Source organism: Chiroxiphia lanceolata, chromosome Z (assembly GCF_009829145.1).
Source record: "Chiroxiphia lanceolata isolate bChiLan1 chromosome Z, bChiLan1.pri, whole genome shotgun sequence".
NCBI lineage: Eukaryota > Metazoa > Chordata > Aves > Passeriformes > Pipridae > Chiroxiphia > Chiroxiphia lanceolata.
The window spans coordinates 45,106,742-45,120,230 of record NC_045671.1 but is presented as its reverse complement, the minus strand read 5'-3'; the positions used below and the strand labels follow the sequence as shown (position 1 = coordinate 45,120,230).

The 13,489-nt window shown below is 38.4% G+C and overlaps 1 long non-coding RNA gene across 1 annotated transcript; it reads right to left on the bottom strand.

Moving 5' to 3' along the window:
• Nucleotides 1–6,618: 6,618 nt before the first annotated feature.
• On the bottom strand, nucleotides 6,619–12,883 carry LOC116780370. The gene is made up of 2 exons (XR_004354443.1): nucleotides 12,786–12,883; nucleotides 6,619–7,024 (listed from the first exon to the last, which is right to left on the bottom strand). It is a non-coding gene; the product is annotated as an uncharacterized LOC116780370 (long non-coding RNA).
• Between the last annotated feature and the right edge of the window lie 606 nt (nucleotides 12,884–13,489).

The window sequence follows — 13,489 nt, the reverse complement described above, 5'->3', positions numbered from 1 at the left end:
CATAGCTGCTCAGCTGGGTTTACTGAGTTTATGTTTTAAAAAATTGGCTGTGGTCAGTGGTTCCCAATCTGAGGATTCATGCACTGTTTCTACCTGTGACAATCAGGCCTAGTCTCAACAGGTTAAGGTTAAGAATAAAAGGCATATCTACCAGAGTGCTTTTTAGAGGACCTGAAAGGTAAAAACCACTGGCAGCCCTACCCAGGAAAGTACTCTGTTGACTGCCATGGAGCATCACTTCACATCTCCCACTGACTGCACTGAGACTTCTCCTCCCACCAAGTTCACTGAAAATACAGTTCACGTGCAATTATTTCTGGCCTCTCTTTGTCAGTAACATTTTCCTCTGTGACTAAGGTCTTGTGCTTAGCCCTGTTACTCAGCTGTCTTTATCTACACAGGGAATCTCTTTTCTGTCACCTTGTGCTAATAAACATTTACTCACGAAATACTGTAATCGAGCACTACTTCAATCTGTTGCAGAGAAATGCTGATTTCAAGTGTTTTAGAGTGTTTGCCTGAGGAATTCATCTGACCACTGCCTTTCACTTACTTGTGAAAGAACACTTTTTAAGCACTCTTAACCAGCTTCTGTTGTTATCTTTTGTCCTTCTCCTGAAGAGGTTAAGACACTAGAATCTAATTCTGAAGATAAAAAAAACTAAGATTGTCACATCACATTTGTACCACAAAAGGACTTTCCTTAATAGTCTGTACACAGGCTTTCTCAAGTGGTATTTAGAATGGCTGAATCACTAACATGAGTCAAAGTCACAAGAGTTAGATGAAATCCCAATTCAGAACTGTGTTGACTGATCTCAACACTAGGAAACAATGAAGAAAACATGGAGTACAGTTGAGTCCTGAATAGCCAATCCTAATATTTTAAAGGCAAGTCCAGTTGTCACTTCTATCATATATACAGTTATACTACAAGTAATTTGGTGGAGGGAGGGGGAATATTAGGGATACTACTAAATAATGAGATGTTATGTAATTACCCATCGTGTCATGTCGCTACCGTGCAGTACACACACCACATGTATAAAAACAGGATTTGCAAACACTAAAATATGGCAATGCTCTATAGCATCTGCAATTTTTTCTCTTGCAGCATTCTGTCTACATATCTTGTATTTAAATTACTGTGCTACAGAGAAATTATAAAGCCACCAATAAATCGTATAAGCTACCTTTTCCAAAAAGAAAATAATTAAGGATTTGATGTTTTAAGTCTTTTAAAACATTACAATCTTCAAATGTACTAAACATTGCAGTTTTAAGGCAATTTTTTGCTTGAAAAATCCAAAGCTAGAACAAATACTGCATTAAATTATATTAATAATGGCTCATGAATAAAGATTATTTTTGAGAAAAAAAGAAAAAAAAGACTACATAGCTATACTTCAGGAAAGTGAAGAAAACATTTTTTTTGTCATGTTCTCTGTTTCCTCTAATCATTTGTTGTGTTTAGAGGTTTCAAAATTTGCAATAAATCTCATAGGTGATAAATTAATAGGAACTGCACATTCTCATGAACAAGGTCACCAGATAAATTGTAGGGGGTTATCCTATTTATCAGATTAATAATCCTGCATTCATATAAATTTACATGTAACCAGATGGAATGCAGCATGAGTGAGTCTCTATTTAGGTTTTACCTGAAAAACATCTCAGTATTGAGGCATCATACAAAGCATGACAGAAGTATAGTCTCTTTTCCACAATGAAATGGTCCATTTGTATTTTATTGAACATTTTTATTTAAAAAATGTTCGAAGTCTGCTTACCAATATTAAAAATCCAGAGAATATTTGTAATGTTCATTACGTGTGTGTACCATCTTTTGCCATAGAGCCAAACCTAGTTCCTACAAGTGACCTTTTCTGTCAAGATTTTAATGAGATAAACACATAGTGACTATCTTTAAAAACAAAAAAGGCTGGATTTTGTTCTGTTATCTGTACAGCAAAGCACATAAACAACCAAACTTCAGTGAAAAGCCAGTGTTCCACCAGCCTCATTTTGCGAAAATAATTCCCTCAACCATAGTGAACTGTAGCAAATTATAGTCAGAAAGCCTTGGCATCATTACTGCTGGGAAATCCTGCCTAAATAGAGGCTGCCTTCAGCATGAATGTGATAAGGTCTGGCTCTGCACATCTTTAATTTCATTTTCTTCCGGCTAGATAGAAGAAGTTTTATATTAAAACAAAACAAAACCAAACCACTTCACAAGCTACTTTAAAAATATATTCAAAGCTGCTGGTATTGGCACAGAGATAAAACCAAAAAAGTGTAGCACTTGTATGGGCACGAACCCAGTTACTACATGAGTGCAATAACCGAATCAGTTTATTAAGAACGGACAGCAGCTGAAATACACAGATCACGTGACCTCTCAACCAATGACATTAGAGCACCTCAATGAGCATGTCCAACAGAGTACCAAGAACTACAGGTTCCAGAATGCCTTGCAGCAGTCTTCCTGTAATAAGAACTCCTGCAAAAAAGGGGAAGAATCACAATTTCTAAGGATTCCATCACTTAGGGGAAAAAATCCATTACTCCTCCACACTATGAACCTGCCCGAGGTTGTATCAAGACCTCCATATGATCTTCAGCATCTCCACCATCTGTTAGTGTATATGACCAAGAAGGTACTTGTCCAGTAAAATGAAGTTCATGAAGTTTTGTCTTTTCCATCTACTTCTTATAGCATGGGTCCATTTGTGAAGTTGTGTAATCCTTCACTTAAGTCAAAACACACTATGATGGAATGACTTTGCATAAAAAGGCACATGCAAGGACACAATTTTAAAGCAAAGAAAAAAATGAGTCTGAATTTTCAATTCACTTGAACCTGCATACTTTAGTCCTCCATATACACCCATCCTCCATCTTATTCATGATATATGTGGGCTTCTGTTTAGTATTACAAATCAAAATGATTTTCCATTCCGGTCTATGTTGCTGCCAATCATGAGTCACCTAAATCACATGGCCTTTTAAGTGGCTAGTCCTTGCTCTTTGAGCTGAATAAATTAAGCTTTCTACAATCCTGATCTGATGTGGCCTCTATTTAACATAACTGTTTATCTTTCTAAGATCAGATAATGATAATAGACAAATGCCCAGTTTCTGAACTCCCTTACATTTGTGCAAATCTGCAGCTTTGAATCTGAATTCCATAGCATTTTTCCAGGGGCAAAGTGACATAATTTCATAAGGACTCCTTGACTAGAAACAGTGCTTTCTCTGACCCTTTTTTAACAAAAAAAAAAAAAAAAAAAAAAAATGCCCAAGAACTAATAAAAATATTATGTCCTGGTCCAGTCGGCTTTCAAGTGCATTTTTCTGGAGAAGGTCAGAAAACACTTTGGTTTTCTGCATTGTGCAACGAGTCTCCCAGTCACATGCCTTATATTGCTTCTTTAGAAGCTACTCTACTCTACTTAAAAATCCACATTAGAGTATTTAATTTTCCCTTCAGTAACAAACTTGTCTTTTATCTAAATGCTTTTTACTCCCAAGCAAATTGGAACCTGCTTTTACTTTAATTTTTTTAAACAACTATGTAATAGCAATGTAAAGAACGAAAAACTATGTTGACATGTTTTCAGATTACCTTTAACATTTAGATTTAATTGTATCCCACTTCTCTTTATTTTCAAATCACCTCCTTTCTTAGGCCCAGATAGTTATTTGTACTTAACCTTAAAGCAGAAAATGAATGGCACCATTACTCTGCAGGAATGCAGGTAACCCGATAACATTGTTTTCACTAGCTCTTCAGGTTTTTAGAAAACAGGTTCTTGGTGCTGGAAGTGAAATTTTTAAGGATTTTGTTCACATCTTAGGCAGTACAGCTCTTCTGAGCACTACTGAAAATGAAGAGGTAATGGACAGAGATATTCCAAAAAACCCGTCTAGATTTAATAAGCAATTGGAATTTGTACCATGAATGATACTTGGTTTGTCTATAAAGAATGAAAAAGGAGATTAGATCCAAAAATAGGAGAGTATGTCCATAAGCAAGTTAGGATTTGGAGAAGCATCCAGAATGATCATTAGGCTGTGCCAGAGAACATGTCTGGCTAGGCTTCAGCATCAAAGCTTGTCAATTAATAGGGCTCACATACACACACCCCCTGATTCTTCCTTTTCAAAAGCAAGTGAATTATCTGATACTCAGTTTTGGGTCTGTGTGCACTGGGCAATGGCATCTCTGCCCTGCTGTCTGAGGGTTTCCTGCAGGTGACCCAAGGAGGCTTTCTACAGGTGACTGCAACTGTGTAGGGTTCTGTACAATCTGTTCCCACAAATAAACACTTGTGCAGCTTCTGCAGTGCTGCACATTGCTAAAACTACGTAACTTTTAATGGCCCAATTTAACAATACCTTGCAGGTGTCTGCTTGAGTGAAGGTCATACATTCCTCTCTACCATGCATGAAAGTAGAAAGTCAAGAGTTAGACTCAACCTCCTATCCCCCTACCAACATTTTAGGATGTTCTAGTTGGTTCTGATCAATTATTATTAATTGTTCTGTTTTAATATTCTCTAATGTTCCCTAAATAGATCTGGCCAGATCAGCAGTCCTGAAGAAGGATCCTATTTTACATTTCACATTGGATCAATTTATATTTTCAATATTTTGAAAATATTGATTTTCTCATCATCTAAAAGTGTAAGTATTACAGGGTGTTCTGTTGGTAGTAGAACTAATAAGAAGGTTTCCTATGGTGTGGAGTCCTTTGCTCTCAACCCTCTGACAACACTCTTCCAAAGGCAAGAAGTAGAACATGCAGCTGCTAATATCCAACTGTATATGTGACTGCTGGCTGGTTAATGGGCCCCAGAACAGAGCATCTAACACTTGAGTTGTCTGTTGGACTTTTTTTCAGTGAAAACTTTTGTTTCTACAGAGTCACTGGTTCTCATCAGATCTGTAGGAGTGTATACTTCATTCTAAGATTTAAGAGAAAAGTTGTACAAAAACTTCATGTTAAATGTAAAATCTCTAATACTAGCCAAGAAAAAAGAAAATGTGCTACTATATACACTGTAACATCCAGTCTCTGTGTTAACTATGTCTGTGTTCCAGCTGCTTGATTGCTCCAGTACCACTTATCTATTGTCTGCTTCTGGGTTGTAAACACTTCATGGGATATGGGACTACCAAGTATTATTTGCCACATATTAGTGCACTACATAGAGCTTTCAAGCCTTGTTGGTCCTTAGGAGCATCTTTAAATGCTAAACAAAAATGAAAAAACAGTGCTGATGAAGTAAATCTATCCTTCTTTTAAGCTACTCAGCTACAATTCAATCATGGCACACTACTCATCTTTAGCTTTCCGTGGCAATCTCTCCCTCACATAAACACAGAAACCCAAAGATTTTTTTTGTTAACTCCAAGCATTCTATCTCCTATTCACCAGAGAGAAAAACCCAGCAACTTTACTGGTCACTGCCTTTGATAGCTTGGGTTTTAAGTAATTGGGCAATAATGTACCATCTCCCTTATAGCCATATGCCAGGGAAGTTCCCTATGAAAAGTTACAGTGACAGCTTTCTGAGAATCAGACCATCCCACATTTGAGTGCTGTACAGATCTATTCTCCTGGTCCATCTGTTAGAGTGGCAGGGTGCCTGCTTACAGACCAACATGTCCCTTATAATAAAGCAAAAATAACAATTATTAAAAAAAAAGAAAAGCTTCCAGCTGATGTAATACTTCCAGGATTTGTAGTTCCACAAGGAATCCCTCCTCAGTCACGGCGATACCATATGCTTCTTTCACACAACACCTAGTGACTCGTGTGCCAAACTTTGGTGGCAGGAAAAAAGAAGACTGTGAGTTCACAACTGCCAGGATGACAGACTGTCTATAGCAGTGGAAATCTGAGCAGTACACTAAGGCAAAATGTGCTGTCCAAACATGTCACAAAGAAGCACAATTGGTATCTGTGGCTGATAAAAGCATTCATCCCTGAAGTGTATCAATTGTAACTAAGATATTCCAATTTATCTTCTGTAACTCCATATTAAAACAATAAACTTTTTTTTTAACCTATGTTTCTCAGGCAGGTCTTTTGGGCATTCTGTATTTATTATTCTCCTGGAACCTTCATATCAGTATGTCTGCATTAAAATGAAGTAATTTCTGACAGGCCCAAACTTAGCACGGGATTTGAAAGGCAAGCTAACTTAATTCCTGTTTGCATATGGTGTGAGAACAAACATTGAGTAGGAACAGGGAAACCCATTGTTTTCGAAGGACTTACAAAATTTGGCATTCAGTAAGCAACTCCATGAAAAATGTACAAAAGAAGACTTGCTGTATTCCTTTCAGATAAGTGGACTCAAAGCTTAACAGGAGGAAAAGCTGGTTGATGCTTGTTTATTCTCCTGAATCTAGTAAGCAGATCTGTTGAGAAACGAAAGCCTTTCCTGTAGTCATTTCCTGACACAGAGCAGAGTTTTTAAGTTTTAATAAAATGCAGTTTTGGACAAAATACTATCTGGTTGCCAGTCTAGAGGCAAACTTCCAGAGCAGCTGCATATATTCCAGGTTGTAATTAGCTGAGGTGGTTAATACAACAACAGTAGGGAATTACATGTCAGATTTGGAAATCTGCATTTATTCCAGACATTTAAATGACAAATTTGAACCTGACCAGGTAACAGCAGAGTCTTCCATTGGAAAGTCTGAGTGAAACAGCAAGTACATATTGGTAAGCAAAGCCAGCACGACATAGTGATAAATAGGCCAACAAGTACAGTGAAATAGTGACACCTATGTTTGAAAACTGGTTTCATATGGATATCAGGATGCTCTAAAAGACTTCCAGCTTGATGCCCATACTGAGTCACATGCACAGGTCTTAGTGTGTCGCAATGTAGAATCAGGACTTCGCTGACTTGGGATCAGATCCACACAGGAATATAGTCTTCACAATGCTGAGAGTACTATAATGATGTCACATTGCCCCTGGCTTTGAAGCCTCTCTCTCTCTACCCTGCAAAGGGAGAGTTAATTATTTCAGAATGAGCACCAGAAAAAAAAACCAACAGTACTTTGAGCAATACTACTTACAATGGTCAATAGGAAGGCTATAACAAAAGTCTTACCCTTCCCTTTCCAGAGTTTTTGGCATTGTATTTAGCCCAGCTAGGAGGCATGTCTGCAAGGAGGCATGGGGATTTGAGGGATCTAGTGCCTCAGTTGGCTCTGCCTTTTATGCAAACAATGTGCATGGCTGCAACTGAAGCTGGGTACATCCTCAATGGTCCCTGAACACAAACTTCTAAAGAATGGACACCTGTGACCAGCAGCTGCTTTAGATCAAGGTAAAGCCAAGACTTCTCAAGGAGAACTGAAAACTTGTTTCCTGTTTTCATGGTGAATGAAGCTATGTAATTTCTTTACAGAGAGGGTGGAATTTCTTTACAGAGAGGGTGGTTGGAAATTGGAATGGGCTGCCCAGGGAAGTAGTGGATTCTCCGTCCCTGGAGGTGTTTAAGGTGAGACTGGATGTGGCACTTAGTGCCATGGTCTAGTAACCGCAGCAGTAGTGGATCAAGGGTTGGACTTGATGATCTCGAAGGTCCCTTCCAACCCAGCTGATTCTATGATTCTATGATTCTATGATTCTGTGATTCTATGTAGGTTTTAATGTGTACGGGGCAAGAATTGAAAACTTATTTGTGTTGCAATACAAATGAATACCACAGCGTATAATTTATCATTTATAATTCATAGTTCATAGTTGCTGTTAGTGAATGGGACAAATATTGTCGGTTAATACTGACATTTTTCTTGTTGCAGCCTGAAACGATCTTCTAGTCTGCAATTTGCTAATTAAAGAGGATGTGCAATCACAGAATGAAAGAAAAGCTCTGATTATCTTAGCCTATGTAAAGCCAACACATTTTTCCAGTGGAACTATAATGGTGAGGGTTAATGAGCATATTTAGTATAAAATAAAGTTAATTCTGATATTACCACCAGAGATAGCATTATTTCTCAACTACTGCACAGTCTCACAACTGAATATTCCTTCTCTGAATCCCACAGTAATGTCATTTAAAAAGAAAAATCTCCTGGAATTTCACATCCTACTCAGAAAGAATATATTAGAATATACTGAATCAAGCAGAAGATCAAGGGTCATCAAATAATACGATAGAGGTGTATGGCAGAAGAAGGAAAGGGAGAAAGAAGGTAGAAAAATGTATGTATTGAATTGATTTCCAGTTCTGTGGGCTCCTTGCTGCAAACCAAGGCAATTTCTCCAGCCTGCCCTCTTTCCTGAGGGCTCTATGGAAGCAGGTCACAAGAAGCATGAATTATCATGCCATCTTCAGTTTGCACCTAACTGCCTCCTTTCACAGGATCCCTCAACAATTGTCACTGATTCTTTTCAGATTTCTAGGAAGCATCAGGTCTACCATATAAGCAGAAGAGTACTGTACTATACGCATAACTACTTTCTCTGGCTAGGGGTAAGTAAGGCTCACTGCTACCATTAGGTAAAACAACACTGCTCACTGACTAAAAAAACTGGTCGTCAAGCAAACATTCACTTGAAATAGAATCACAGAATATTCTGAGTTGGAAGGGACATAGGTATGTGTTGAAATATCCTGGATTTAAAAAGGCACTACTTCTTTCCTTGTTAGTCCAAATTAGAGAGCTCCTAAGCACATCAGGACTAGGAACTTCTAACCAGGACACAGAACAGAACTGTCAGAACAGTACAGAAAAGGCAAGGTGAAAGGTGTCAGTTGTTTTCTGAGCTGGCCATTTTTAAATACTCCTCTCACTGGAAACTTTGTGTGTTTGTCAGCACATTTCTGTGCTTCCAGTTCCCCTGCTTCCCAGGGGGAAGAAACAGAAACATGGTGATTTTCAAGGCACCTCATTTGTACGTAGGCAGCAGCTTTTACAGTAATGACATGCCAGCACCCTTTTCAGAATAAGAAATGCTGGCAACACAGTCAGTGTGGAGGAAATTGTTACAACTTCTCAAACCTATATAGAACCAGAAGGTAGAAAACGGGTGCATCGCTCTGCAACACAACGTTGTGCTCCATTCTTATAAAGAGGAGTTGTGGTTATGGAACACATTTACCAAGAAAACCTACCAGTAATTTGAGTACCCAGACACCATCTCCTGATTATCTGGACAAGAATAAACAAGCCCTTTCCTGCACGATAAATGTGGGATCTCTTCCACCGCTTTTCACTTGAAATTAAAGAACAGGGAAGGAACAAGTAGGGAGCGTCAGATCTGTTCAAGGGACTCTTTGAACAGAACACACCCTGAAGAAAAGCAAAGTTACTGTAATCTTTCTCACTGTTGTCCTGCCCATTTCCACAGGACTAAAAGAAACTTATTCCAAGGAAACTGAAAAAATTAGTGAAACAAAACCTAGAAGCCATCTTCAAATGTGCCCAGTGTCAAATTAACAGAACACTCTCCTCCTGACAACCACGCAAAGTGGTTCAGTAATGAGACTGAACCTCCATGAAAAGAAGTTCACAAGCCACCACTTTCACAAACCACCCTAAAAACACTACCAGCACTACCACTACCACAGGGTGGTAGTTTAGAGAAACAAATAGTTATCATGTTTACTCAGTGCCCACCTTGACTGAGCTTTTCAACAACAAATAAACAGTTCAAAGCCACAACAATGATGGTAAGAATGAGTGGGTGCACGTTTACATTAACTAATGTTTTGAAAATAAAAGATATTTCTAGAATGTTGGAATGTATCAGAAACAAGTGTGACGTGTATACCATATACACTGCAAGATGGTGCCAACACAAAATATGTTTCTCTGAAAAGAATCAGTCCACCTACACAAAAACTGAGAATCCTTTGGCTTAAGAAATGACAAATTCTCACAACCAGGAGCTGGGACAGGTTCATCTACCAGCCCCACAGAGCAGCTGCGCAGCTCACATCAGACTGCTCAGCAGAACAGTGGATGCTATGCCGAGGACTAATGTGTCATTTTCCTGCACCAGTTTAAAGTTTTCTTCTTAATTCAAGAGTAAATAGATATATGCTGCTGTGCAGATCTCTGCACCAAGCAATTCCCACACTGACTTTCCGTGGCTTTTTCATTAATTGTGAGAATTATTTATATAATAATGGAAATTTGTTTTCCTAAAAGTATATTTAAGAGAGCAGCCTGTTATGTGTCACTGGTGCTCAGATTACACTACACATTACTAAATGAGTCCTCTTTTGGGGATGCTCAGAGAGCATGAAAATCTAGTTTACTGATTTGCGTGAGCCTGGGTTAAGTGTTTCTTGTCCTTATTTCTACCAAATATTTGGCCCCAGAAGTACCACAAAATAAAGACTCAACTGTTGAATTCACACCACAGGGAGACAAGACACTTGCTCAAAATATGTTTTTCATCCAGGATAACCTAGGTTATTGTCTTTCTAGTAGGGAAAGAAATCACAGAACAGGCAGGAAAAACGGTCACTCTAAGAAACAAGCTCCAAGTGCAATGCACCAGACAAAGACCTATGATACACAGTGGCTACCCAAATTTCTGAAAAAAAAAAGTCTTACACATTTAACAGAATTCTTAAAGCACCAAGTATTTTACTGGGTTTTATAATTGAACATACATAGTTGTTGAGACTACCAGCAAAGCTGAAAGGAACTTCCAAAGGGCCTGCACGAGTCAGCTGAACAGGCAAATACAATGGCAAACAAATTCAGTAACGACAAATAAAAAAAAAAAACAAAGGAGAAAAAAAGTTTATGCTAGATGTCCTAAAATTTTTCCAATTAATATCATAATTTCTGAAGGAAATTCATGTGTCACTGTAGTCCAGTGAAAACCTTTATTTAATGAACAGGTACTGTTAGAAATGGAATGGAAACACTGAAGTCTGTTAATGAATGAGAGTTGGAACAATAATAAAAATAATGCAGTGTTTCTGTAGAAGCCAGTAGTGCAGACTCAGCTGGAATTTTGTATGCTATATCCAGGCATTCTACCTCAAAATAGGTGGGATTATTTCCTAATGAACACAGGAAAATGTAGTAAGAATAAGGAAAAAGAGCCTGAAACTCAGGAAAGTCTTCCATGGAAAACAATTAAAACTGATAAGAACATGTCAAATGATAAAGGCACAAATTCTGAGAACTTGTTCATCTTGCCTCCTAATACAAGAATATACAACTGAATACATGGTATATACAACTGAATACATGGTGAAAAACTGAATATCGAGTAAACAACTTTCTCATTCAAACTGCAAATACGTGTGTTAGCACAAGGAGCCATAGAGACAAGAGTTTGACAAGACTTGGCCATTTCTTTGGCTCTCTAGAATATCTGAAATGCTGCTAATTAATGTTAACACCCTCTGAGAGCCATATCAAGCTTCATACTGCTGGAGGTTTGTCAACCTCTAACAATCTCACTATCTACAGGTGACTTCATATTGAACTATTACTGGCTTCAAGTCCTTTCCCTAATTCAGCTGGCACTGACAAAATATAAGGTACACTGCTAGACAGATCTCTGCTACACTCGACTAATTCCTATAATCCTAGCAACTACCAGAAACTCAGCATTATTGTCCTGGCCTTATTCCTCTCCATTCTCGGCATTACACTGACCTCTGGTGGGTGGCAGGAAAACAAGACGTCAAGAAATGAAGCAGACAAAAAGCCAAGGAAATCACACCCTGAAAGTTTGGTGGGAATTCAGTGAAGGCATGAAGAAAGCCTGACTTTGAGAGTGCTCCAAATCACTCAACACAACAGAGCAGGAGAAATGTCACACTAATGACTCACAAATCACTTTAGAGATACTTCAGCCTCTATACATGATGCTCCCTCGAGACACTCTCTTTATCATGTTGTAGTAGGATTTCCTATAATACCACTAAAACATTGTATATACAGCAGCCCCTTATTCTAGATGAGGAAAAGAAAGAAAACAACAGATGGATCTGCAAACTTTCTATGCAACACACACTTAGAACAAAAGCACAAATGTTTAACATTTCTTGACTATGGTCAGGCTATATTTAACTATTTTTGTTTATTTTGTTTTCTTCTTTTGCACATTTTAGTGTACCCAAAGCAAAATCACTTGTTTTTAAGGAGTCCTGCCCATTACAGTGACCTGTTTTGTGGCATGCTGCCACAAATACCGGCACTGACAAAACTGATGGAGCAGTTAATTGATATTGGGAACAGAAACAAGAGGCCAGAAGCCAGGAAAGGCAGGAACTAGTTTTCTTGCTGAAGAAAGTACAACAGGGAATTTTAGCTTTACAAGTGAGTGTTAGAAATCACTAAGGAAAACTGAAGACACACCCAGACAGAGTGGAATAAAATAAGATGTTTATCAGAGATTCAGATTTTGACTGCTTGTTAGTGCTCCCAGGAAATCGATCACTACTGAAAAGGATGAGGAGCCAGAACTGTTTCTACTACACCGCCCTTGAAGAGTGAGACTGAATATTGAACTGCAATCTCCCTTGCATGTAGTGGTAAATTTATCAAGAACAAACTTGATTTGACATTATATTTCCCAGGGAGTGGGGGGGCGGGGACCAGGGGGAAGCCGTCTTCTAAGGATGTCCGTTGCCAGCTGTTGAATTACGCTTTGAAAATGAAAAATAAGAGTGAATTAAGAGATCACTGCTGATGTGAAGTATTTTATAGAGCTAAAGCCAACGCCATCCAAAATAGTCTCTTTCAGTGCTAACACAAATCCTGTCCACACGCACCTGGAGACACAGGTACCTTGCTGCTGGAATGTTGCAGTAGCACTTGCAAGGTGGCTTTATGGATTTAAAAGAAAATCGTGGAGAAGTATGCATACATCAGTGAGTGTAGATATTACCACCGCTCCCTCCCATGCTTTCTCCAGTTGATGAGATGACAAGAACTGCATGCTACACTTCAGGCTAGCCAGATGATGATTTTTCAGAAATCCTTCAAGAACTTAATATTCTCTAGCCCTTCAACAAATTTGGCTGAAACCATCTTGAAAAATATCACCTACTTATAAGAAGCAAAATAATTTCAATTATTAGATCAGAAAAAAAAATCTCATCAACTTCAAAGCCAAAAAGGCTGAGTGTCTCCTGTCTTTCACTAGGTAGATAAGCTATTCTGTCTTAATCACTGCAGGGTGATTAAGTCATGCCCTCTGGCTAAGTTAACAGACTGGAATAACTCAGTCATTGCATGCTGCAGGTCAATGGTTTAATTCAGATTCCCCCTAAGGGTTCACAAAAGCTACAACAGGGCTTTGTATCAGAACAGCTAAATTCACTGCTGCTAACCATGCAATATGTACAATAAATAATCTGAACAACAGATAGCAGTGCCCTGACCTGTCAAAGCACAACTCAGGAGCACCTTCTGCTAAAGCTTCTAGCTATTTGAATGTGGCAGTAAGGTATCTGTTTCCACCTCAAGAGGGTAT